This window comes from Doryrhamphus excisus, linkage group LG14 (assembly GCF_037039965.1).
Source record: "Doryrhamphus excisus strain RoL-2023G ecotype Guam linkage group LG14, RoL_Dexc_Guam_v1.1, whole genome shotgun sequence".
In the NCBI taxonomy this organism is placed as follows: domain Eukaryota; kingdom Metazoa; phylum Chordata; class Actinopteri; order Syngnathiformes; family Syngnathidae; genus Doryrhamphus; species Doryrhamphus excisus.
In genome coordinates, this window is record NC_136370.1 from 9,262,123 (window position 1) to 9,285,130 (window position 23,008).

A 23,008-nucleotide genomic window follows, 5' to 3' on the forward strand; every position below is an offset into this window, starting at 1 on the left:
CCTCACGACCATAATGACGATAAGCGGAATAGAAAATGGATGGATGGTGCTCCTCAACTGTCCTAATTGGTGTACCTGATTATGGTGTACCTGATTATGGTGTACCTGATCAAAGCATCGGTGAGAACAGGATGTGAGAAAAAAAGGACGTTTTCATTTCATTTTCTACCACTTATCCTCACGAAGGTCGTGGGCGCGCTGGAGCCTATCCCAGCTGTCTTTGGGCGAGAGGTGGGGTACACCCTGGACTGGTCGCCAGCCAATCACAGGGCACCGCACAGCCGACAAATTAATTCCGCCCCTTAACTAATTGTGATTGAATGTTAAATGAATCAATGGAATTCTTCATGAAACAAAGACATTACGAAAATATATCCACCACAAACTGTGTGTATGAACACTTTGGGGAAGGCCTCTAGGATGCCTGCATGAAATCAGATCCTCGCTTGCATGCATTTATTGTGGAAGAACTTGAGACCTTAACTCCATCGAACACCTTTGAGATTAGTTCGAACAGAAATTCTCAGCCTGTCCAACAATGGTTATGGCCATTGGTTTCACATGCCAGAATTTTGGAGTTCTTCAAGAACAGGATGAACATAGACAGTAAATAAAGACAAACAACAAAGAAATGAAGGACTTCAGTCAACTAATGCAATCTGTAGGAGGAAAAAAAAAGAATCTTTGCCAAGAGTTCCACATTATTGTGATGATGCCTTATAGCAAGGTACTGTAAATCCATAGATCAAGAGATCTACTTAATCCACTCTGCAGATCCCCCTGGTGGAAAAAAAAAACAATGAGATTTTCCACTGCTAGCAATAGATAAACATGCAGGGAAGCGGATGAAGAGCTGGGCTTCTGTGTTGAAGATAATGTGGTATGACATGCCATTTTGATGTGGACCGCTTTAACACAAGATGCTTTAAGCCATGCATGAGGGAAATTTGCAAGTTGCTGCTGTTAATTACCTGAGAGAGGCAGCCAGAAGCAGAGACGTGAAGCTCTGCCAGCAAACCTGCACACCTTCTGACCTGCATTTCTTGTCTAGCTGCAAGGCTTCTCCTCCTCCTCCATTAAGCAGCCGAGGCTTGTCGTCATCAGTAGTGGTTGACTTTGATGCGACAACGCTAATTCATTCATCCATCAGCTCGCTCATGAGCTTTATTGTCTTCCTGCAGTCCTTCAGGAGAGTCCCTCCGGGGACATTTGTGAGTCATCAAGGTTGTCTGAAGACTTGTTCTTCATGGCTGGGAAACTAATTGGACCCATCCCAAACTAGAACATCCATCCATAAGCTTCTAGGTAGGACAGAGAGGTCTACAAAATGTAAAGGAAATGCTGCTGCTTTCAAAAAACACATAGAAAAAAACAGACTTTTTCGCTATGGAAGGACGGCAGTGACAAACACCTTCCAGTTCATGCACGCTCTCACTCCTTCTGGATGAGTAGAGTACTGCTGAGCATCTGTCGTATGACACTTGCTGTTGCCCAATTACAGAGAAGAGACACTTGTGGCAGCCTCATCTAAGGTTTCGACCTTGATCAGGAAATGTGCACATTTAACAATTTGTACAGAAAATACATTTGTAATACAGTTCAATGGACAAATGTTAAAGGAGACCCATTATGCTAATTTCCAGGCCTCCATATTGAGTTGTGGACTGCTATAAATCAGCTACACATATTACTAACACAGAAAGCTTTATATATTCTTCCAGAATGTGCACTTATTCCAGCTGTTTTTCCAAAAATCTATTGCACTCACGGCCTGCCTCCGGGGACACCACTCCGTTGTGATTGGCCACAATCCCAAGAGCTCCCGAGGAGTTCCGGACTACTGCCGAAACCCACTTTCTAATTTTGTCGGTATATGAGTTGATAATAAATAAACCCTTTTGAGAGCTACTTGAAAAGCTCATGGGCTACTGGTTGGAAACCCATGACTTCTTCTTTCTCTATCAGCTTTTCCCATCAAGGCCCTGCCCTGACCACAACAAATCAATCCCCAGACCCATGACTTACCATGTATGAACTCAAAAAGTGGTAACATGGGTCCGCCTTGATTGAGTGCAGGCAATTTTTGGCACAGCATGAGTGTGTGAGTTTCTTTTGGCTTTTTTCCTGATTACGGAGTCGCCTCAGCAGATCTTTTTGATTTACTGATTTTTGGCCTGAGTCCCTCATCCCTTCCGGATGCCCTTCCTGACTAATACCAATGATGCTTACTAGTGGAGATTCTAACCCGAGTCATCCGCTCCAAAGTACAGAACGCTAAACACTACACCACGGCGGGATATGAAGTATTTTACACTGGTCACTTGGTGTCAGCAATGTTGGTACAATATTTGGTGAGACACACAAGCACCGGACTTGATTGCTGGAACAACAGGGTTTTATTGCAGGTCACAGGTACAATAATGGGCAATAATCCCAAAACATGGGCGACCGTTGCATCCTTAATCCACACCAAGATAAAAGTCAACTCTGGATGCCCCCTACTCAATTCCCTTAGCAGAGGAACACATTTACAGCATCACATACGATAACATGTACACAATACTATAATAATTGCTTTCAGGGCCTTAAGAAAGCCTCACCTGATCGCACGTCACTGGCACCAATAAACTAGAAAATAGTGCCATCTGATGGATCTGGATCCAATGCAAGTGGACTGTAATGATGAAAAATCATACTTTGATCTGCACCAAGGTGAATGGGTTGGTAACACGACTGTCGACTTCATAGCGTTGCATTAGCACCAGTGAGTCTGTTGGGTGCCAATTCCGTTGCTCAAATCAACTCAAACCTTCTCAGTCTTTTTGCGTGCAACAAAGAGGCTGATAAAAAAGAACGCACTGCTTTTTTTTTTTTTTTTTTAAATGTCAGGTGGTTGGGGTTCTGTTGAAATGTCTCCCCTCTCTTTCTCTATTCATCTTGATCGATAAAGCTACCTTTGCCAATGCAACATGTTGTCACCATGACATTTGGTCACTCTTCGTTTTTTCTTCACCTGGCTCGCTGCTGAATAGGAATATAACAATGAGATTTGCTACAGGATCAATAGCTACACCCCAATGATACATTTACTCTTATAATGAATGCTGATGGATGGAAACAAATACCTGCATGGGGAATTTGTATTCTGGATTGTGTGTGTGTAATAGCTGTGCCGATGATGTTTCATTATGTTTTTTCTGCTGGTCTGTTTTTTTTTTGTTGTTGTTGTTTTTACTCTCACCGTCCATACAATCAAATAAAGGATGTATACATGATTTAATCAAACCTATGGCAGTGATGTCAACCTAACCTCTTGTGTGTGTTTAGGAGGAGTCCTATGGATGTGTGCGCTTGCATCTCAGGCCCATGAATGCCATGCCATTGTTTGCATTTCATTCAACACATGTAGGCTTAGTGCAATATGTATAATAAATATGGAAAATGAATTGATCCTTACCACATGTCTACACGTGTATATTGAGTTATATTCCTGAGGCGTGCTCTCATTGTGTTTGTACTGTGCGCATGGAATTGCGAATGGAATATACACGGGAGGTTTATCTGAATTTTTGAGCCTATATATATATATATGATTTGTTTACCGTAGCTGTTGAGCCCACTGTAATAGTAGTATGTTTATATTATGCATATGTCTGTACATATGCTGATGCATTTGTGGATACAGGCCATATTTGCCCATTACTGTGACGTGGCTCAGTTACTTGGTCCCACATACTGTGATTATTCTGGAATATCTTGTAGCTTGTTTTTCAAATCGATTTGGGAGAAATCTGACTTAGACTTAGATGAAGTGATTGGATAAAGTTTTGGGGTTGCTTTGACAGTCTGCGCTTATAGCTCAAAAGATAGCACTCTCGATTTGCATTCTGCAGAGCTTGGTTCAAGCCCATGATGAAACACTGGCTTGGCTTAACCAGGTGGGTTACACTTCTGCCATGACCCGGATGAGAATGATGTTGAGGAAGGTCAATGTAACTGATGCCAGTCACTATTGATATTTAGCACTCTCAACTTTAATTCAGGCTGGTTACATTGATACTGTGACCCGAATGAGAGTGAGGTTTGTGGGGGTGAATGTAACTGATGCCAGCCCGCATGGCTGTGCGACAATACGTTGGTAAACCTCACTCCCTAACACTTTAATTGTTGCATTGGACATTGAGTCAATAGTTCGATCTTTAAGCTTTATAGCTTGTACTCTCGATTTTCATTGTGTATATACTGGTTCATGCCCAGGGTGGAACTCGAGGCTGGCTGAAACAGTTCGATTATATTGGTGCTGTTACTCGGATGAGAGCGAGGTTGAGGTGGTTGAGTACAACTGATGGCAACCAGTGTGGCTGTGCGACTGTACGTTGGTAAACCACTTTCTGATATCCTAATATTTGCGCTGGATGTTGAGTTCACAGTGCAAGCTTTTAGATGGTCTAGCAAAATCATCTTTGTTCAGGTTATATTTTATGATACCTTTCCAAGCACACTCACTCTCCCACAGCATCCGGTTGTTAGTCAGTCCGCGCTGTGCATTTCATTGTTTAGTGGTTGTGTTCAGGGCCATGTGTCTTTGCCCCCCAATGTGACTGATGTCTCCAACACCTACTGTTTAAACATCCCTCCACATGTTTCTCTTTTGATCAGTGTCTGCCATTCTTACTGATTTTCCAAATCACTGATGCTTGTCAAAGAATTAATTACCTGGATCGTTGCTCTGCTGACTTCGGCACCAGCTGTGGGTTCACTAGAGGGACCTCCACATACTTGCAGAATTCCCTGCTAATCACCCACAGTCCATTTCAAAGTCAACCTGATTGGCCGACTACGCGCAGAATAATATGGAATTAGACCTCATCCTGACAGAAACAGTTGCGTATTTGCATATAGCACATGGCAGATTAGCTTGTAGAGGCCTGCCAGTGGGAGGTGAGCATCCGCATCAGCGCTGGTGCTAATGGTGGTTGCATCTTACAGTTTATTAGATAAGTAATGGCATGAAGTATTGTCCTAAGCGCACATCCTTGCTGCCTTATTAGCTGTGCAGTGCAATGTATTCATTAACGCAGGGAGAGAAACATTAAAATGCACACCATTGCAGCAGGTGTGAAAGACAAAAGTGATCCCAAAACCCTATGGAATCATTCTGCACCTGCATTTTCTGGATCATAAACATTCATACTTGTAATACACTTACAAAATAAAACATGTCACGTTTGAGTTGGGTCCACCTTCAGGGCGTACCTAGCTATGCAGCATGCTGTGGGGTGCATACGGGATAAGAGGCTATCAAGCCATAACAGTGTGCCTGGTCTGTCCTTCCGCCTGCTGGTGTTTCTGCGGGGGGGTTGCAGCAGGATGACGTCAGGTGAGCTCAAGCACTCGCTGACCTCTGTCACAGCAATAGGAGAGGGGTGTGCTTCAGACCGCTTTATAACATTGCACACAGTGTCTTATACTGCAGTGGGAGATGCTTTACAAGAAGTACAGCAAGGGGTGGACTATAAAAGAGGTTTGCAGACATGTTGCCTGGGGAAAAAATTCCTATAAATTCCGCCAATACAAAGATGGAAAATGGAGAAAAGACTAAGAAATAAACCTCGTCACCACTCACACAGCAATGTTTACCAATAGCAGGGGTCTCAAACACATGTCTCACAGGCAGTGCCATATTTTGCAGCCCCCTACTTGACATGTGTTAGTTTTAATACAGCCATCTTGGTGTTTTATATCCTGGTTGTATATATTCTGGCAAGCTGTTTCTTGTGATTGGCTACTGACCTGTACAGGGAATAACCATCCTCTTGGCCGAAGTCAGCTCCGATAGGCTGTAGCTTACCCATGACCCTAATATCATAGCAAACTTAGACAAGATAAGCCTATGCTCTGAAGAATTGTTTATGTTCTGAACTGCACTAAATAACACATTTGGTGTACCTCACAGCTCCATTTGCGGTCCCATTCTTTTTATGGTACACGATGCATGTGATGTCATTCACACTTGCTGGTCATACAACCTCTATGCTGCTATGTTACTTGACCCTGTTGCAACTGCATTTTAGATTTTAAGTCATGGACGGCAGTTCAACCAAGAAATATGAGGTGGGTTGTTTTAGTACTGCAGAGAGGTCGGGTGCTTCTTGGTTAAAGGACTGTTGTTGCCATTTGTGCCATTGACAGTATATATATGATATCACATGTATCATCCTCCATTACCGCCTTGCCATTCCACTCCTGGAAGTCTTTCATTCTGACAATTCAGGTAGTTTTTAGTCTTTTCGCAGTAATCTTTATGAGCTGTCCAACTTTGCTTTCGTAATACCTCAGAGGCATCTCACACGGTTGTGTTATTGTTGGCTAAACAGAATTTGCATCAGGAAAACCCAGAAACTGATCGAGAATATATGCTTGAGCTTCAGTGCAAGGATCATACTTCTATTTTTATCACTCAATATTAGATTTTTATCTTGGGGCAACATATGACCTTAACAATATTTCTGACACCATTCTCAATAGGCTTGCCAGCCATTTCCATTTAATCTCTTGGCTTGGGCATCTCATTAAGTGTCTCTTTCCATAATTCAGTGTTAAATTTTATAGCAGGCTCAACTATTTAGCCCCTTTCCTCAGGCTTCTTCTTTTTCCACCCCAAACCCATTAGACACAGACACACTATTAAAAAATATGCAGTCACTGATTCCCAGATGCCTTCTTTTTTTATTTACTGTACCTCTAATGATGAACATATTTTGGCCATGTTTACTTTATTTGCCCTCAGCACTCTGAATTTATTATCTATGAATTTGGACATCCGGGAGCTTTTTGTCTGTCAAAGATGCACACAGATGGGCCTGATGGAATACATTCATGGAGCCTTGAAATTAATTTGCAATAGCTTGGCCTCCAGCATAAAAGTACCTAATTTATGTTATAAGTGTATGGACAATGCAAAATGCAGTACTTCATACATTATACATGTATCAAAACAAAATATCTGCAATGGTCATTTGTATGCTATCAGTGTTGATCATCTTATTACTTGTGCAAACAAAAGAGGCTTGTCAACCGCCAGCTGCACATATATGTCACATGAAATGTCAGCATACATCATGCTGTGCTTGTATTTTGCTTTTTCTTTGACTCTTTTAAGAGAAAAATATGTCCAAACTTTTAAGGTACTTTAAAAATGCCTTTACAGTTCAAGGTTTTGCGATTATATTTGTATATACAGCATATAATATGTGTATTTGAGATGAAATGCAGTCATGCAATTCACTATGTACTGTAGTTTATTTTCTATTCTTTGTCAGGAAGTGATGGAAGAATATATTACAGTTATTAAACATTATTTTAAGCAAGCCTTCACTTTATCGCTCAATTTGACTGTTTAATGTCTGAACTGCAGATTAATTTTGGCGACATTATGTTGTGAAAAGCAGCCTCTGCCATGGCATGAAAGCAATCAGGCAAAAACACATTGCCGGTGTCACTGGCATGCCCGTCTGCTAACCTCATTTCAAGGCCCAGATATGCTCCAACACCTTTTGGATCCATGAAAAAGCACCTTGCACTGAAGTGGGAAATTGGCTACAAGTCATTATGCACAAACACCAAATGCCTTGGCATTTTCTGTCCCTGCCAAACAATCATCTCCCTTTCCTCTATGTCTATTTGCAATTAATGATTGAATTTCAGCTCCCCCTCCAAAATCCCATTTCTGCTTTGTGTATGTATCCCCAACACACACAGCTGCTAACAGTACACAGCATGCATAGCAAAGCTTATCTCCAGCCTTTAGATGGGGGCCTATGGAAACAGTCTTGATTATTTCCCTCCTTCTCCAAAGCACCGCTGTGTGCTTTGGGATTATAGAGGCTTTCTGTGGTGCCTGCACATGCACACTGGCTGGCTGCAGGCGAGAGAAAGAGAGAGAGCGCTTCTGCTCAATAAATTCCCCTTACCCCATCCCTTCTCCTTCTCTCCTCTCTCGGCCCACCCACCCCTTCCTCTCCTCCCTTCTCTATGCACAACACACTAGCCAGTCCTAGGAGTATTACATCACCCTGATGTAATGTCTAACCAATCACAACAAAGTGGTGCTAAAACCTTCCAGGATTATGGAAGTCAGTAGCTCAGACTGGGTAATGAGAGCGAGCGAGAGAGCATCAGTCAAAGATATTTTCAAGAACAGCCTACGGATCAATTTTGTCCCTATTCCCTTGCAAGAGCAGAAATACAAATAAATGTTGCCAAGGTGCCTTTTAGACTAGCACCTGACAGCACAATATTCTTGTAAAGCCTGTAACATGGTCAGTATCATTGAAATATGGTGATATCATTCAACATAACTTACACATTTATGGTGATATATTAGTGGTGATGTTGTCTTGTCCTTTCAACCGGCATGATTTTTACCTTCAACTTAAACCCTTCACAGTCAGTACTCAAGTCTAACAGCATGGGCGACAGTGTGTAGCCTTCCAGAAACAAAAGAAAAGTCACAGTGACTATAAAGTGGATATTAGACGTTCAAACTATGATTAATTGATAACATTGATGAAATCCAAAACATTTGTAAGCAAACTTTTCAATTTACCCAATTCATCCAGAGATCTCACAAAATTATTACATCAAAGCAGGAACAGTAGATCAGGCATTTATCCGCCAATACCTTTTACACAGAACCCAGCTTAGCCGCATTGCAATGGATGGAAATAATAACACAGTGATTTAAACAGAATAATTTGCATATCCATGAAGTTCTAATATCAAATTTAATCTAGAGCTGATGCAAATGGTGGATTTTTAAACTTAAAATTGAACATTGCATAAGCCACTTGGTGTCCCTCAGGGCTCAATATTAGGTCCCATTCTTTTTAATATCTAAAAAGTTAACACATTTATATTTGTATCATGCTATCATTATTAAATCATATTAATTTAAAAAGGAAGAGTAGATATGGAGGTTACATTAGAACGTCTTGAATGTCCTCAGTGCCATACAATATACGCCCATTACCTCATCTTGTCAAGTGTCTCAGTCATTGTGACTATCACTGCATGGTGTCACCTCTTTCCTCTCAACACGACTTCACACAGACCAGAACCCTCCCCCGATGCCAGCGTCACCTCCATTGCACCACTCAGACAGACACGCAAAGTCGCTCGCTCTTACATGAACCCTGCAGACACAAGACAGCATCAGCCAGCGTAGCAGCAGCAGCTAATAGTTGGTGATTTTCCATGGTGACAGCAACACACATGCAGGTGCAAAGGGAGCACTGGGAGGAAATTGCTGCATTTTGAAGGACAGCACATGGATGTTGAGTTCTGACAAAACGGGGGAAATGATGAAACACTAATGGGATCGCAGTCGGCAGCATGCTGCAGACAGAATGCTCTCTTCCAGAATCAATGTTCCATACTACCCATGCATACATGTATGTGCAGTTACACAGCACATTGGTTAAATTGCTGCATCTCTATGAGTCCTCATACAGTGGAAGGTTCATTGGCAATGGTAATGGCAATGTAAAGCCATTTTAAGCGGTATCAAGGGGCCTTATAGTTTTCAATTTCTGAAACAATTTGGAAATCAAAAGACTGTGTTTTCAATTTGCGGATATTATAAGGTTTAACTCCCATGTGCTTCACGCCCCGTGTGTGAGGAAGAACTGTCATACCGTGGTGTCAGATCTCAGTGGAGACTGATATTGGGTAACTGCAGCTGGTTCGCCTGAAACACTCTTCTCCACATCTTGGGAGAGTCCAAACTTGAGGAAACAGCTTCACTCTGAGCTGATCCTTCAGCACATCTCAGCATGTGTCTTTCACAAAGCTAGGATCAGGACCCAAAACATGTATGAGTCAGATGCTGACGACCGCCAGCATTTTTTTTGTGATGGATTTAGCGTCAAAATGATATTTCCCGTGACGCCTGTTGCTAGCTAGCTCATATAAACTTTTCTCATGCTAAAATACACAGAAAAGGGAAAGAAATATGTGTTCATGTTACACATACAGTGGTATGTAAAAGCTTGTCATTTTCATGATTTCTCTTTATAGATCAATGGCTGTTTGGATCACCAATTTCATTCATTCATTCATTTTCTACCGCTTTTTCCTCACGAGGGTCGATTTCAATTAAATATATCTTCACACTGATGTATGGGAAGTGAAATAAAGTTAATAGGATTTATAGAAAGTGTGCAATATTCATTTGAATAATGTAGGCAGGTGCATACTACATTTGGGCACCCTTGTTGTTTGATTGATTATTTATTGATTTGAATACCTTGAACACAAATTATTGGAATACACAATTTGTTTGGTCAGCTCATTGACCCTTGACCTGCATACACAATTAAAAAGTTGCATCTTCTCTGAAGAATAGCAACATGGCAGCCTCAAAACAACTGTCAAGTTCAACACTGAGGCACTGTTCTAGTGAGTGGCAGGCCAAGAAAAATCCCAGATAAGCAGAGGTGAAGGATGGTGAGAACAGTCAAACTCAACCCACAGACCACTTCCAAAGACCGACAACATGATCATCTCATCAGCATATTAAATGCAAACGTCAATATTTATTTGTGTCATAATAATTATTTTTCTCTAGTGGTTCAGATTTCTCTCTCCAAAGGGAACATGTGATTTACACGCAGATGCGTGCTGTTCTCAAGGATAGGGAAAAGAAAAAGCTATTTAATTTCAACCTGACTATGTATTATGTGAAACTGTAGATTGTAAAAAAAGGAGAATGAGACTCTCAGATGCATCTCATCAGAAAATACATTCAACTCATCCCGGCCCGGCTTTCAAATTTCCCATTCACAGAGTAGCGAGAGAAAGTGGTGGAGACAGCTCGAAACAAGATGGAAAGATTAATGTAAATCTCAAAATAAGGCATTAATATTTCATTAGTGCCTCCCTTTTTCCCCCCCGTCCTCTCTGAGTGACAGAGGAGAAGAGATAGTGGCCGATTTAATGATTTTAGACTCTCCCCCTTTCATTCTCTCCAATGTCACTACCCCCTATGTGTTCTCAGTCAGCAGATGGGCTTAGCCTCATTTTTTATGAATTCCTTGCAGACGCAGCTGCACATAATTACATTCAATTCAACTTTATCTCTCAAATTAAAAAGAATAGATTATTTGTGAAAGAAGTGTATATAGCTCCTCGACTTTGTCCTGAGCTTTGTTCCGCCCCCTCACAAGTCCTTTACTCATACAAGGCCACTGAGCAATATTATCTTCAAAAAAATGTTTGATTTCAAAGAAAATAGCGCACTCATGTTGTACATACTGTTGATATCGATGCTGTCTGTGTACGTGACTGTCGACTCAGCATTGAATCAGCACCAAAGACTTTTTCAATATTACATTTTGCATTCGAGTATTTTAGTCCTCCATAATTTTTCACATACAACAGAAATGTGTTCTGACTCAGCATAGGCAAAGTGTGAATACAGCAATTATGTACGAGACACAAGGATATTAATATTTTTTGTGAACGTTATAATGAATCTCAGAGGACGCCCATGTGTGTGTATGTGAATGTGCTTTGCTATATGATATGAATACACAGGGCTATGTATCAATTTGTCTGCCTATTGATCGTCCACAGTAATGTTGTTTGATTAGTCTGGTCTGGCTCCAGCAGAAACAGTCGTGGCTGAATGGGAATGCAATATAATTCAGATTTCCCTCAAGGGATTAGTTGAGTCGCTATCACCCACAGCATTACTAATTGATTGGCTGATTGAGAGCACATTCATTCCAGGTCATGCGCTGTGCATTCAGCCCACAAATGCTTGAAATATTACTGAGACATGGCTGGCTTTTTCAGGGCAAAAACATTGTCGGGTAACATGTGTTATTTATGTGTATTTCGTAAGTCATGCAACAATGCTGTAAGATTGCATTGCACATAATGATCTTTATATATTAATGTCATATATAAATAACATTTTAGCAACACAGTTATCTCTTGTGACTTCGAATTCCACATTAAATTTCACAGTATAATTTAAACATTTCAAAAACATATGAATACATCATGCTGTTTTTTGGTTGAATACGGATAATTTTTTTGTCAAAGCACATGCATATTCATCTTTTTGGGCTAAATTAAGCATTTTCAACCATAAAGATGGGTACATGAGCTAAAATATAAATATAAGGCCTTCAAAAGACACATTCAGACTTTTGTGAAATGTAGTATTCTAGACTAGGAACTGGGTGTCAGTAATGTTTCTATAAAGTTTGATGAGACACACACGGAACAAAGGTAATTGCCAGAACAAAAGTCTTTTATTGCAGGTTTGAATTATTTCACAATGTGCACTATAATCCCTAATAAAAATTCAAGCTACTGTTGTGGTTAACTCTGAACCCCCGATGTCTCTTTCTGTTTGCCCCTTACGCAGGTCTCCCCGAGGGGACCACATTTATATTAGCACACACAAGCAAAAGTCTTGTTTAAGTCTTAAATGACTTATTATCTCTTATTTTGTCTATTGTATTGGATAATACAAGTGTGAAAGTGACTATAGGGGTGTTATTGTATGTTTACAGTTCTTTAAAAATTTTGAAGCTGTATTTAGAAGGTCCTAAACAGCTTTACTATGCCTTAACCACGAAAAAATTCCATTTATAAATAAGAAATCCTACTTTGCGGAAAGTCACACATGACAGTCAGGTCTGGAACTTGGGATACAAGGGATTACTGTAATTGTTAGTTTATCTGTAAAATAATAATAGTAATATGGAATATTTATAGCTGTCACAGTCCAAGCAGTCCAAGAAGAAGCTGTTCTACACTTGATCCAACTTATTAAGACCCTGCATAAGACTTAGAAACATAAAATTCACTACTTTCTGACTCTGCACCCTAAACATCATGGGTAATGTAGTTATTTTAGCCACAAATGATTTCAGCGAAACCTGTTAAAAATTGTGGCTTACAGTACATATTTTTTTTCATTTTAATTTAATCATTTTAAAATGCTTCTCCAGTTAAAGGAGACTTATTTGTCTTTTTCCACTTTTCTGACCTACAAATGTACTTAGAATGTTGTATTCTTGTGTTAAACAATGACAAAGTTTCAGATAAAAAGTGAGCCCTGAATTTGGGATTGCTCAAAACGCTTGGTTTCAGGGGGGCGTTGCAAAACTGTTCTTTTGTGATGTCACAGAGGAGCGGGTTTTCTTATGGGCATGGTTTTAGGCGCTGTACACTCTCCGTCCTCCCCCAAGCTCTGCTTCTCTGTTTACGAGGCAAGCTCAGGCAGAAGTTATTGGCGCAAGAGAAAAACATTTTCATCAACGGTGCTTCGAACAAAGCAGTGCCTACTCGTTAAGTTCATACACGCAAAGTCAGGTGTCTCCAGTCAGTAGCTCCTAAACAATTTTGAATTAACTTTTCAAAGACTTATTATTTAGACTTATTCATTTATTATCAACTCCATCACAGCAGAGTGGGCGTGCCCGGAGGTGGGCCGTGCGTGGAATTAATGAAAACAGATCACTTTGATTCTGGAAAAAGTTTTCTGTGCGGGATATTGTGTGTCGCTGCTTAACTCAATACTAAGTCTAGAAAAATTATGCATAATATGTCCGCTTGAATAAATGTTTCATGATGGTGACAGTCGGACCCTGGAATGGATTCATTGATGATTACCTAAGTACCACCTTTATAGGTGTATATTGGATCTGCTTTCAATGCAATGCTAGGTTGCCATTGTGGCCTTGAGCAAAGAATTGATCCAGTCTATTATTACGGTGGTTTACGGCTCTAGAACTTTGCTTTGGCACCACCACTAGGACAAAATTGCAAAAACATGGGCAAATGTATTAGTCTTGGAAGTACATAACTTGGAAAACATATGATGTCATCTTTAAAAACTTATTTTGCAGCAACACAGTTACAGTTGGGTAAGAATCAAAATGTCAGCGGTAGTGATTTCCTTTTTGAGATCTGTATGCCAAACAAGGGTCCACTGACCCTCAAGAATGTTAGATTGGAAGTGAAACGAATCTTGTGTAATTAAAGAGATGTTGAAACTGACAGAGCGCCTCAGGTGCCACCTCTGTTGCTCCTAATCAAAGTCTTTAATCGGACTGCAGTGGAGAAAAAGTAAGAAGATGTACAAATACACAGTCACTAATCGATCAGCATTGTTGCACACCAATTAATAGCTGCTCTTGGTGATATCTGATTGAACCATTTAATGGTTCTAAACACACACTGTTAATTAAGCCATTGTTTCTTCTCTGCTCTCTGAGACTCTTGTACTCTCCCTGTTTTTATTGCTCTTACAATTCAGAGACATTATTTTCTTATTAATGATTAGTCGCTTTCACAAGGGAAATTGCGAGCATTAGAGGTGACTTTGGCACTAAAACTGTCAGCGGGAAGTCAAATGAAATAAGCTCTTTAATGGTTGAGACGTCACTGTGTTGGGTGTAGTCACTCTGTTGTGTATGATATACTGTTTATTGAAGAGTGGCATATTTCAAAATGACACCCTTCATTCCATTCTATACAGTGACTATAAAATGGACTTTTTTTTTACAGCACATTATAATAACGGTGTGATCAGGGATGTGCGGCTGTAATGTTGCACATAAAACAGGAGCTTTTCTGTAATGACTTCATGAACTAGTGATGTGCATACAACATGAACTGTTTTTGAATGTTTTAATAATTTTATCATGTTTATCATGTTAACGCTTAGCATGATAGCATGTTGATAATGTTTACGCTAGTGTATACTTTTGAAAGTGGTAAAAAATAATAAAATGCTAACATTAGCATGCTAGCAACACTCACATCTTCCAGAATCTGCACCTATTCCAGCTGTATTTCCTTCCAAAATTGTCTGTTTTAACTTATTTCAGGCGGCATGGCGGTCTAGTGGTGAACGCGCAGACCTCAGAGCTAGGAGACCAGGGTTCAATTCCACCCTCGGCCATCTCTGTGTGGAGTTTGCATGTTCTCCCCGTGCATGCGTGGGTTTTCTCCAGGTACTCCGGTTTCCTCCCACGTTCTAAAAACATGCTAGGTTAATTGCCGACTCCAAATTGTCCATAGCGCTACTACTGCCAAACACCACTTTCTAATTTTGTCACTATAGGAGTTGATAATACATAAATGAAACCTTTGGAAAGCTACTTGAAAAGAGTGTTAACGTTGGCATCGCTGGCGCCGTGGAGCTCAGCAGAACCGGGACTTGAGGACACTGCATCCGCCCGAGGTGGTGGACTCATTGTCGGACACACTTTGTCGGAGTAACCGCTGATACTGTGGAGACAATCTTGGCACAGCATCAGTCATGGAAGTGTGGTCATTTCACATTTTTTGCAGGACTACCTGTGTTTAAAAACACTCGAGTAGACCAACACATATATACATATATAGACAGTGTGTGTATTAGTGTGTTTAACGTGCTATGTATTCCCCCTTAATGAAATGTTCTCTGAAATGTTCTGTTTCATTATCCGTGCTTCTTTCGGAAGTATTTTCCCTCCTTATCTATTCCTTTCTTATCTTTTCCTTCTCTCCCTCATTTGACCATCCTTTATCACAAACTAGCCTCAAAATTTGACACTGTATGTGATTACTCTTTACGTTATATTAAAATGTAGTGTCATGATGAGCCAATTTATCTTTATAATTGGATTGGAGTGTCGAGCTGCTCATGTGTGAGAAGTGCTGATTTATAAAAGAGCAGGAAAAAAATAAATGACATCACTACAGTATTGTTCTTTAGATTTGTTTCATTTACATCCAGTCAATAGTTTGAAAATGCTTTTAAATCAAGTTATAGTAGCCTATGAGGTTGTTGAAAAGAAAATAACCTCAGGTAAGATGTAAAATGAGAAGACGTAGAATGTATAATGCTAAGGATCAGTGTCATGAAAGCAGGGTAACAACATGTGTACAATGCAATGCATGACAATAGTTTCCGGCGTGGTGTAATTCATGCAAACATCCCCAGGCTATTTATATCAGTACAGCACTGCAAAGCAATTGTGTCCAATATTTAATCCAACTAAGAGTTGCAGTGGCAGAGGTTCAAGTCCAGACTGACATGAATATTTAAATGGCGTTGACCACTGTGACAATTTGTGAATCACTTTTTAACTGAGTTAACTCAGTTGAGATTTTTTACATGATTGGAGAGAGTGTGATAGCTGTTTTTTTTTTGTTTTTTTTTAATGCTAGATCACATTAAATATTAAAGCAACATGTATGGAATATTTCTACCCTAAAACAATGTCTTAAAATTAATTGTAATGTGAATAAAATACAGTAAAACCTCCTTTATCATAGTTAATTCGGTCCAGACCATTTTCCCGAATTTTTGCATGTCGCCAGCACATAGGAGCATGTCCGTTGGGATGCACTCCCACTTTAGGTTTAGGCATAATAAAACATGTTAACTAACCTCTGAGGAGCCTATCTGAGTTTGTCTTTGCTTATAGATAGTATTTTGTAATATATAAGAACGAGCCACACTTTAAATGTATTGAAAATATAAGGCATCGTTGAGTAAACTTTGAGTACCTTTTCAGTATCTCATTACTGGGCTGAGTGTACTGGTTTGCAGTAATCTTAATATGGTCACTTTAAGGAAAAGCAAAACAGCTTCACTAATGTTTCTGAAGGTAGGTGCGACTTTAGAGGGAGGTTGCTCAGAAATTCCGTTGAAATTCTGAATACAACTTCCAAGGTTAAACCGTACATCAACAATTGTTTTATTACCTCTGCTTTAAACACTTTAACCGAGAACGTTTCATCACAGTAACCACATTTATGTTTAAAATCTATGCTCCCCATTAGAGCGGGGCTTGAGAGGCGTGCCTAACATTATATTATGCGCTCAGCGTTCGCCGAGCACAAACACTCATTTGCTGTGTTTTGGAGCACAAAGTGAAGGAATTTCATTACCCCTGGCAAATTGATTGGCTGTTTTTTCTTTCTTTCTGAAAATCAATACACTTTCAACTCGGTGTGCTAATTGGATTAGTTGTTGTGTTTTTTTTTTTGGCTTGGGCTCGTCCAAATACCAAGCTAATGCGCATTGTTTATGAAATGATTAGCTTGAGAGTAGATGCTATTGTCAGGGACTAATGCACTTTTATGTATTAATCTCCTGCACATGTGACAAAATGTCATAATAATGTAGGTCAAGCTCCTGGCTGGGAATGCCATATTAATAGCTTTCATTCTAATCATTAATGAAGCTGTCCTTATTGAGGCTGCTCGTCTATAGTGTTTATTAATCAGGGAATAATAAGTAATCCGTGAGCATTAATGGGAATGGATGAGACTAATGGCCGACGCTCGCTCTCTCTTCTACACTTAAGCCGCACACTTCATTAGTGACAGGCAGATTAGCACACCGACTTTACCTGTGAGTGGGCTGACACACATAAACACACACTCTTTTTCTCACCCCTCCACCCCACTCGTCCTGTGACAGCAAGATGGAGCGCTATCAGGCTCATTTGCTCTTCAATAGACTATTTGTAATTAAGGGCATCCCGTTTGAGAAGCGGAGGGGAATGAAATGAATTGACATCAAATAAATCATCTTGGGTTCCCCCTTGCTTTCTCACGTATGATGTTTTTCACCAGTGCTCCCATTGAAGGTAAACTGGATGGATTTGTGGATTTCTATGTATATGTTTGTGTGGCTGATGTATGCATGGCGGCACTTTCTTACTGAATGATGTGTAGATGGTGGTACTTCCATTGGAGTATTGCTATCACATCAGGTTAAGGGGGACACACTTGTTGCATGGGAGATATGACAATATAAAGTTCACCCTGCTGAAGCTATATTGGTATACCATCCTCTGTCAGTGGGTGGTCATGCATGTCAACATTCTAGATGACGTACTGTGTGTCGTTTCATCAGAGACACAGTATTACATCCATGTGCAAAATTGAATGCCGTAAGCAATTTATTGCAAACAATAATTAAACCGAAATAGGCATCAGCTGATCAAAAGTTTAAAACCACATCATGATCTTTTGATGGCAAAGGCAAACAATTTTCCGAATTTGCACAAGAGCACCAAACATGGGACATTAAAAGGTGGAAGAAAGCTTTATTCTCAGAAAAAAATTACCTTGATGGCTAACAATGTTACTGGCATGACACTAGAGTACACCTGAGAGGTTTTCCACAAGTCACAGTAGAGCAGCCGCTATCATGATATCGGGTGTTTTGTTTTGTTTTTTTCTTCAATGGAACAATGGAGCTTTGGGTTATGCAGGGATGTCAAATGTCAGCTGGATAAGTGGAGATGTTGCAGGGGGCATCTCTCATGACTGAAGGCCCTCATCTGCGTGATAATGACAACACTGGATAGGGAGAGTCTCCCAAAGTCTGACCATAAGGATGAGACTCACATCGCCATTGTGGAGGGCTTCCTGCTTTACACCTACCAACTCTTGATGGACATGTAGAATCAGCGTTACTTTATTTACATCCCATATGAAGAATGCATTTGATGGCTACGTCTGTCCCATGCACTTGTTTATAACCAGTATCCTGCTCATCCCTAGTTTGAGCATACTCATACTCAATACTTTTTCAAACCCAAAGAAATTAAATATAACAAACCATGCTTAAACTGTTTCCTCTCCTGTTCTTTCTTTTTCTGTCAGTGTCATTGCAAAAAAGAAGAAGCAAGCCCAGGGAGACGTTCTTCTAGCTGTCACACAAAGTCAAGGTTTGGAGGTGGAGGAGGGCTCTGAAAAATACCTTGGCTAGAAGACCCCCGCCAGCTACAAGCCAACTACAAGTGTAACAAGGTTGATGAACACCTCTCTAATGTTACTATTGTATTTTTATTTCTGGAGAGTTCGACGAAAAAAGGGGCATATCCAGTTGAGTTAAGCTGGCTCTGTTAAAGCGGCTTTTGGTTTTAGTACTTGCTCATCCCCGGCAGGTTTGCTAATAAGAGGAAGTGCCTATCAAACATGAGCCACAAGTGATGAAACCTCAGTGCAATGCAGAGGTAGAAAACTGAGCAGTGTATATAACACACACACACACATATATTTTGATGACCACGTTATGTGTGATGGAGTCTCAGGAGCTCACACACACACACACAAAAAAAGCTATATTGTGTTTCCATGCTGGTGATGGAATTGAAGGCAAAGCTCTGGAGGAATGTGGTGTCACTTCAACCATTCTGCCATGTCTGGGAATCAATTTATCACTTTAGTCGCTGTGGATGCGAATTTCTGAATGCGGGTGAGAATAAAGATACACAGTGAAACCCAGTGGCTTTCTACGGCATTCTCCGGTTAGTGTACAACATGGCGCATGTCTTGTTGTGGTATTAACACAGTGCATGAATTTAAACATATAGTACTTTGGTAAGATTACTTGTGTATCCGTATTTAAATGGCCTCACTATGTTTTGTTGTTTTCACCACAGTTGGCGATCAACACAATTATCTTTAAAGTGGAGCCAAGAGGCTTGTTGTATTGCATGATAGGAAATATATACCCATTAAATGGGAATAAACAATAAGTGCTGTCATGCAATTGTTCTGCTTCACTTCCTGGAAACACATTTCCATGCTGAAATATTATCCCAACATATACAGTAATTGTGTGCTGATAGATAATCGCAGTGCATTTTTGTTCAGTGTGAAAATGATGCCGCTATCCATCTAGGTTAGCTTAATTTAATGTTTAACTTTCCTCAAAAAAAAAAACAAAGAAACAGCAGCAGCAGCATGTAGAGCTGCTGCTCATTAGGACCTGGATGCTGAAGTTGGTTGAGTCTGGCAGACATGTTGCTGATCATGCCTTAATCTTCGTTTGTGTGTGTTTGCGTGTATATGTGAACGGATGCAATGACAAAAGCAAATAAAGAAAGAGGGAGAAAGTGCAGGTAAATGGATGAATAACTGGAGGTGACTGAGCGAGTCAGAAAGTGAAAAATGATAAGATCCTTATTTGTTGTTTATTTGGGAAAGTTCTTCTTCTCAAGACAGAACATTGTAGTAGTGATTGCATCTGCACATGTAAAATGAGTTACACAGGGGCTGAAGAATGCAAAGAACTCTAGAATCAGGTTATGTCTGCTGCATTCTCTTCAACACGGTGTAGGAGTCCGTTTCCAGGATTCCATGCAGTTTGTTCTGTGACAGAACCATCATTCATTCATTCATGTGCATATTCTCCACTATGGGCACTCTGTTTTCCACCCACACACCCCAAAAACACGCATGTTCAATTAGGTTAACTGGAGACTCCAAACTGTTCGTAGGTCCAGGATGTTGTCTTGCAGGCCTTGGTCAGCAGTTTGGTTTAGAGAGACAGTGAAAGACTGTGAGATTGATGTTGCCTGAAAAGGCTTTATTGGGCTTCTTTGGAGGTACTGAGTGATAATGTCCACATTACTTGGACTGGCTTTTAATCTCTGGATCATAGTGATGGAGCCATGTTTAGTCCAGCGTTGAAGAGGTCCTTTTGGCTTTCTTGGAGGCGCCATAACCCATGTGGTAGAGTGGTTGTCTCCCAACTAGATGGCTAGTTGTATCCTCAGTTCTCTTGTGACCATGTTGATGTATATTTGGGTAAGATACTGACCCACTCAGATGCTCTTGATGCTATGTCATCAGAATATAAATGTGGTAACAGTGTCAAAGTACTTTGCGTACCTTGAAGGGAGAAAGGTCCTGCAAAAGTAAAAGTAAAGTCCCTTTATACCATTTTTCTTGACACATGGCCTGCTTGGGCATCTTGACTTGTTCTTGCTTCTGGAAAAACAGGGAATCCATCATGCAGACAACTCCTGCATGCACAAATGGCAATGCATGATGAATTTATAAATTGCAGTATTTACTGTACTCTTGTAGTGCATTTATATTTTCTTATATCTATGTGTGACTTTTAAATATCCCCTTTTCCAATGTCGAGTTACACAAAAAGTACAAAAAGAAACATTTGCAATCCCACAGTGGCTGAGCTGCAAGGAGAAACCAGAGGGTGAGACGATATCCCCATATCCAGATTGAACTCCATTAGCAGTGAACCGAGAGAACACCCAGCATGACTCTCACCTGTTGCTCTGAGACCCCCCAAGCAGCCCCCTCATCTCTGCTTTCCTGACACAAACACGCACACACACATACCTACAGTGACCCTGAACTCTAGTCCGAGTAAGCTAACAGGATGTGTCATGCATCTATAAGCATGAATTCCATCTACTTATACTGAACACATGCATGGATATGCATGCACAACACAGCATGCTCTGTCCGTTTGCAATCCATCCAATCATTCCATTCGGATGAGGTGTTTTCACCCAAATGGATGCAAAGTGAAAATAAATTTGTTTTGCTAGTGGAGGGCCTTGTTTCTTTGGTCAAATCTGATCCTTTAATGAAAGTCAAGGCAGCATCTCTATCTGTAGTGCTGTGCTGTTATTATCACAAAGTGGCTACAGGTATGTGTTTGTGTAAATACAAGAAAGAGGAAGTGGGAATGATATATATATATATATATATATATATATATATATATATATATATATATATATATATATATATATGCTGATGATAACATGTAATAACTGCAGTATCAGAAAATTATTTTCCAAGCGCATTGATACACATATACACATACACATATACTATGCTAGTTCCTTCAACAACAACACCATAGATACAGAGACCACACTTACGATATCCACTCTCATTGGTATGGCTGAGTTTTCCGGCATAAAATGTGTGCTCTAGTCCTTGGGTAAAAAATGCTGGCCGCAAACGAGCATCTTATTAAGTATTTGTGGCAAAATTATGAGCGAGGCATCCGCTCTTTTGTCTGTGAGTGATGTTGAGATGAGCGGTTAGCGAGGCGTCATGTCAGTCCACCAGAAAAAGAAAGTTTTTCATGTCAGCTGCTACAATAATAATATCGCTGTACCTTTGTTAATACGTGTGCAAGACAGTTATGTAAAAGGTACTCTCTTGCGGTTTTTTTTTGTGAATGCTAAAGTGTCAAAATTGGTATTTCCTATGATGTTCGTTGTTAGCTAGCTTATAGTAACTAGTTTTCTCGCTCCATTGCACAGAAAAAGGGAAATAAATACATATATAATATAGATACATATAGATAAAGATTGTGAATGAAAACTGTTTCACTACAGTTGATCAGGTATTTGGCAACAATCTGATATGCATTCACATGAATGAGCTAAGCCTCAGAGTCACATTGTCATTGCAGCCTGTTTTTCATCAGGCACTTAGTAGCGATAAAGACAGAGCATCACTCGGCCCTCTCATCTCAAGTTCATCATCATCCTAATGCTTGAAATGATTCCAAAGACACAAGTTGCGTTGTGTGACCACATTTTGTAAGTTATTCAATTAACTAATGAGAACTGTCTCGTTAATAACTGATCAAGGATGGTCATTAAAGCATAATCTAAAAGCTACTTTGTCGTGTATCTCCCATGGATTCCCTTAAAAAAAGCCATCATTAGGACGCCAAGTGGCAAAGGGGTTGTAGCTCCGTGGCCTCCCAAGTGTTTCATCAAAGCTCAAAATGAAAGTATTGCGATCAGATTGAAGGTGCGGTGAACAATCAAGGCTACACTGATTGGTTGGAAGTGTTGGAAGCAAGTGTGCTTAATGATGTCTTATGTACTCCTTTTGTTTTGCATATCTATTTGATATTCATGAAGTGTCCAAGCACACTGACTTGACATGTGTCTCCATGGTGATAAATTATTGAGAGGTCTTTTCAGCCAGGCGCTTGAAAAGCAGCACCATTAATAATGAACAAGTCTGTGTACTCTTATAATTATGTTATTTTCCCTGGAAAGTTACATGTGATGGCTTTCAAATAAACTGTGTGGCAGCTTTTGATATGTGCGCAGTGTACTTATAAGAGCATGTACTTTAAATGATAACATTTGGTGTAGTGTTTTGTCTGTGTTTGGAATATAAATAAAACACA

General features: G+C 40.1%; 1 long non-coding RNA gene across 2 annotated transcripts in view; it reads left to right on the plus strand.

The window, feature by feature from the left end:
- Positions 1 to 18,914, plus strand: part of LOC144901701 (uncharacterized) — a 147,576-nt gene extending 128,662 nt beyond the window's left edge. For both annotated transcript variants that reach the window (XR_013629762.1, XR_013629763.1), the window contains exon 3: positions 18,691 to 18,914. This is a non-coding gene — a long non-coding RNA (uncharacterized LOC144901701). The remainder of the gene's footprint in view (positions 1 to 18,690) is intronic.
- The last annotated feature ends 4,094 nt before the right edge of the window (positions 18,915 to 23,008 follow it).